The following is a 6068-nucleotide window of genomic DNA, read 5'->3' as shown; positions in this document are numbered from 1 at the left end:
GTTTACAAGCATTGCAATACCGTTTTTGCTCACTTTTGTTACTTGCTACCTTTCTGTTTTTATATTTTTCATATTACAAAAACCTATATCTACCATCCATATTGCACTTGTATCACCATCTCTTTGCCGAACTAGTGCACCTATACAATTTACCATTGTGTTGGGTATGTTGGGGACACAAGAGACTCTTTGTTATTTGGTTGCAGGGTTGTTTGAGAGAGACCATCTTCATCCTATGCCTCCCACGGATTGATAGACCATAGGTCATCCACTTGAGAGAAAATTGCTACTGTCCTACAAAACTCTGCGCTTGGAGGCCCAACACGAGTCTACAAGAAGAAGGTTGCGTAGTAGACATCGAGCTCTTTTCTGGCACCGTTGCCGAGGAGGCTAGGTAAGCGGCACTCACATCCCATCAATGAAGCTCTTTTCTGGCGCCGTTGTCGGGGAGGTGAGTGCTTGAAGGTATATTTTTAGATCTTGCAATTGAATATTTTAGTTTCTTTTTTTATCACTAGTTTAGTCTATAAAAGAAAACGACAAAAAATGGAATTGAGGTTGCCTCATATGCTTCATCTTTTTAATGTCTTTCGTGAAAATGATGGAAAGGAAAATTGTGCTCAATTGCTATAAGAAGTCAATAGAATGTTTGGCACTAAATTTTTGAATGATAAGCATGATTGCAATGTTGTTAGTATGAATTCTTTGAATATCCATGATGCTAATGATATGCAAAGCCACAAGCTTGGGGATGCTATGTTTGATGAAGATGATATTTTTAGTCCCCCAAGTTTTGATGAGAGAATTTATTATGATGATAGCATGCCTCCTATTTATGATGATTATATTGATCAAAGTGGGTTTGGAAGAGTGTAAACTCTAGGTAATGATCCCACTACTTTGGAGGGTGTTGAATCTTATAATATTTATGAAAGTGGATTTGGAGATGTCATGACTTTATTTAGTGATGAATCCACTATTTCGGAAGAGGTTTCAATTGATTATGAGAACAAAGTTGCTATCTATGATGATTATTGTGATGACATGTATGCTATAAAGAGTAATGATGACCATGAAACTTGTCATCATGATTTTAATTTTCAATTGGAGTATGCCTCACATAATAGTTATTTTGTTGAGTTTTCTCCCACTACTATGAATGAGTAGAATTTTGCTTATGTGGAGAGTAATAAAATTTCTATCCTTGGAGATCATGAAAATAATGCTTTATGTGATGGTTATATTGTTGAATTCATTCATGATGCTGCTGAGAATTATTATGAGGGAGGAACATATGCTTTTACATATTGCAATAATATCAAGTTTCCTCTCTATGCGTTGAAAATCTTGAAGTTATGCTTGTTTTGTCTTCCTATGCTAGTTGATTCTTGTTCCCATAAGTTGTTTGCTTACAAAATCCCTATGCATAGGAAGTGGGTTAGACTTAAATGTGCTTTCCACATATGTTTCATGACGCTCTCTTTGCGTTTCAATTCTTTACTTTTATGCGAGCATCATTGAAATCATCATGCCTAGCTAGAAAGGCATTAAAGAAAAGCGCTTGTTGGGAGACAACCCGATATTTACCCCTACTGTTTTTGCATGTTCACATGATTAAGCTACTGTATTAATCATATTTTATAGCTTTTGTTTCAATAAAGTGCCAAGTAAAGTCTTTGGGATAGTGTGGATGATGGTTGATTCAATTCTGTCCAAAAACAGAAACTTTTTGTGCCCAGTCACAGAATTGTTATAAATCATTGGAGCGTCAAAAAATTCTGAATTTTTACAGTATACTGATATAAAAAATTTCCCAGGTTTTCCTAATTTTTCAGAAATTTTGGAGTTACAGAAGTATGATCTAAATTCAGATCTTTACAGACTGTTCTGTTTTTGACAGATTCTGTTTTCAATGCATAGTTTGCTTGTTTTCTAGTTTCTATGGCTTATATTGCTTAATATAAATTGTAGAAATGATAGGGTAAAATAGGCTTCATGTGAGAAAAATTATGAATCTTGTCTTGACAGTACCAAAGTGAATGATTTGTTTTATTGTACTAACGGAGCTCACGAGTTTTCTGTTAAGTTTTGTGTTGTGAAGTTTTCAAGTTTTGGGTAAAGTTTTGATGGACTATGGAATAAGGAGTGGCAAGAGCCTAAGCTTGGGGATGCCCAAGGCACCCCAAGGTTATATTCAAGGACAACCAAGCATCTAAGCTTGGGGATGCCCCGGATTGCATCCCCTCTTTCGTCTTCGTTCATCGGTAACCTTACTTGGAGCTATATTTTTATTCACCACATGATATGTGTTTTGCTTGGAGCGTCATTTTATTTTGTTTTGTTTTGCTTGCTGTTTGAATAAAGTACTTAATATCTGAAATTTTATTTATGAGAAGGAGTCTTCACATAGTCACATAATTATTCAACTACTCATTATGCTTCGCTTATATCTTTTGGAGTAGTTTGTCATTTGCTCTAGTGCTTCACTTATATCTTTCTAGAGCACGGCGGTATTTTTATTTTGAAGAAATTATTTAACTCTCATGCTTCACTTATATCATTTGAGAGTCTCTAACAGCATGGTAATTTGCTTAGGTTATGAATTTAGTCCTAATATGATGGGCACCCAAGAGGGATATAATAAAAACTTTCATATAAAGTGCATTGAATACTATGTGAAGTTTGATTCCTTCCAATTGTTTTGAGATATAAAGATAGTGATATTAGAGACATGCTAGTGAGTAATTGTGGATTGTAGAAATACTTGTGTCGAGGTTTGTGATTCCCGTAGCATGCACATATGGTGAACCGTTATGTAATGAAGTTGGAGCATGATTTATTTATTGATTGTCTTCCTTATGAGTGGCGGTCGGGGACGAGCGATGGTATTTTCCTACCAATCTATCCCCCTAGGAGCATGCGCGTAGTACTTCGTTTTGATAACTAATTGATTTTTGCAATAAGTATGTGAGTTCTTTATGACTAATGTTGAGTCCATGGATTATACGCACTCTCACCCTTCCACCATTGCTAGCCTCTCTAGTACCGCGCAACTTTCGCTGGTACCATACACCCACCATATACACCTTCCTCAAAACAGCCACCATACCTACCTATTATGGCATTTCCATAGCCGTTCCGAGATATATTGCCATGCAACTTTCCACCATTCCGTTTTATTATGACACATTCCATCATTGTCATATTTGCATGATCATGTAGTTAACATCGTATTTGTGGCAAAGCCACCGTTCATAATCCTTTCATATATGTCACTCTTGATTCATTGCACATCCCGGTACACCGCCGGAGGCATTCATATAGAGTCATATTTTGTTCTAAGTATCGAGTTGTAATTCTTGAGTTGTAAGTAAATAAACGTGTGATGATCTTCATTATTAGAGCATTGTCCCATGTGAGGAAAGGATGATGGAGACTATGATTCCCCCACAAGTCGGGATGAGACTCCGGACGAAAAAGGAGGCCAAAAAAATGAGAGAAGGCCCAAATAAAAAAATGAGAGAAAAGAGAGAAGGAGCAATGCTACTATCCTTTTACCACACTTGTGCTTCAAAGTAGCACTATGATCTTCATGATAGAGAGTCTCCTATGATTGTCACTTTCATATACTAGTGGGCATTTTTCATTATAGAACTTGGCTTGTATATTCCAATGATGGGCTTCCTCAAATTGCCCTAGGTCTTCATGAGCAAGAGAGTTGGATGCACATCCACTTAGTTTTCTTTTGAGTTTTCATAAACTTATAGCTCTAGTGCATCCGTTGCATGGCAATCGCTACTCACTCACATTGATATCTATTAATGGGCATCTCCATAGCCCGTTGATACGCCTAGTTGATGTGAGACTATCTCCTTCTTTTTGTCTTCTCCACAACCACCTTCTATTTCACCTATAGTGCTATGTCCATGGCTCACGCTCATGTATTGTGTAAAGTTGAAATAGTTTGAGAACATCAAAAGTATGAAACAATTGCTTGGCTTGTCATTGAGTTTGTGCATGATTTGAATATTTTGTGTGATGAAGATGGAGCATAGCCAGACTATATAATTTTGTAGGGATAAGCTTTCTTTGGCCATGTTATTTTGAGAAGACATAATTGCCTTTTTAGTATGCTTGAAGTATTATTGTTTTTATGTCAATATTAAACTTTTGTTTTGAATTTTACGGATCTAAACATTAATGCCACAATAGAGAAGATTACATGGATGAATATGTTAGGTAGCATTCCACATAAAAATTCTGTTTTTATCATTTACCTACTCGAGGACGAGCAGGAATTAAGCTTGGGGATGCTTGATACGTCTCCAACGTATCTATAATTTTATTGTTCCATGCTATTATATTATCTATCTTGGATGTTTTATATGCATTTATATGCTATTTTATATGATTTTTAGGACTAACCTATTAACCTAGAGCCCAGTGCCAGTTTCTGTTTTTTCCTTGTTTTTGAGTTTTGCAGAAAAGGAATATCAAACGGAGTCCAAACGAGCTGAAAATTTATGGTGATTTTTCATGGACGAGTCCCAAGTCAACCACAAGGGTGGAGGACCCGCCTTACCCCCCAGGGAGGGTGCTCCGGTCTTGTCGTTGAATCGTGGACCCCCCTGACGTAAAACTGACGCCAAAAATTCCTATAAATATATAAACCCCCAGAAATAAACCTAGATCTGGAGTTCCGCCGCCGCAAGCCTCTATAGCCATGAAAAACCAATCGGGACCTTGTTCCGGCACCCTGCCGAAGAGGGAAACCATCATCGGTGTCCATCTTCATCATCCCGGCGCTCTCCATGATGAGGAGGGAGTAGTTCGCCCTCGGGGCTGAGGGTATGTACCAGTAGCTATGTGTTTGATCTCTTTCTCTCTCTCGTGTTCTTGGTATGGCACGATCTTGATGTACCGCGAGCTTTGCTACTATAGTTGAATCATATGGTGTGTCTCCCCCTCTACCTTCTTGCGATGAATTGAGTTTTACCTTTGAGGTTCCACTATTATCGGATTAAATACTATTATGGATTTGAGAACACTTGACGTATGTTCTGCGTGGGATACCGGTGGTGACAATGGGGTATTCTATTGATTCACTTGATGTATGTTTTGGCACTCAACTCGCGGATTCCCGAGGTGACATTGGGGTAATCTATGCATAGGGGTTGATGCACGTTTTCGTCCTTGTTTCTCTGGTAGGAATCTTGGGGCACTCTTTGAGGTTATTATGTTGGATTGAATATTATGAATCTGAAGTTGTTTGATGCATATCGGATAATTGACTCACGGATACTTGTGCTGACATTGGAGTATCTAGGTGACATTAGGGTTGATTGATGTGTGTCATATGTTATTTTACTACGAACTCTAGGGTTGTTTGTGACACTTATAGGAATAGCCCAATGGATTGATCGGAAAGAATAACTTTGAGGTGGTTTCGTACCCTACAAGCAATTTCATCTTATGTTCTCCGTGATAGGAACTTTGGAGTGACTTTTGTCGCACATTGAGGTATTGTCATATGATCTAATTATGTTATCATTGTTGAGAGAACTTGCACTGGTGAAAGTATGAACCCTAGGCCTTGTTTCCAAGCATTGCAATACCATTTTTGCTCACATTTGTTACTTGCTACCTTGCTATTTTTATATTTTTAGATTACAAAAACCTATATCTACCATCCATATTGCACTTGTATCACCATCTCTTTGCCGAACTAGTGCACCTATACAATTTACCATTGTATTGGCTATGTTGGGGACACAAGAGACTCTTTGTTATTTGGTTGCAGGGTTGTTTGAGAGAGACCATCTTCATCCTACGCCTTCCACGGATTGATAAAGCTTAGGTCATCCACTTGAGGGAAAATTGCTACTTTCCTACAAAACTCTGCGCTTGGAGGCCCAACACGAGTCTACAGGAAGAAGGTTGCATAGTAGACATCAGTAAGGTATGGGGTGAGGCATGAGCCTTGCAACCCCAGGTATTTGGTGAAGGGATCAATGGAAGTCTGTGACACAATGTCTCTTATGTGTGAAATAAAATTGTTTCGTGAAGTA

This window comes from Triticum aestivum, chromosome 2D (genome assembly GCF_018294505.1).
Source record: "Triticum aestivum cultivar Chinese Spring chromosome 2D, IWGSC CS RefSeq v2.1, whole genome shotgun sequence".
In the NCBI taxonomy this organism is placed as follows: Eukaryota; Viridiplantae; Streptophyta; class Magnoliopsida; order Poales; family Poaceae; genus Triticum; species Triticum aestivum.
This window is presented reverse-complemented; position numbering follows the sequence as displayed.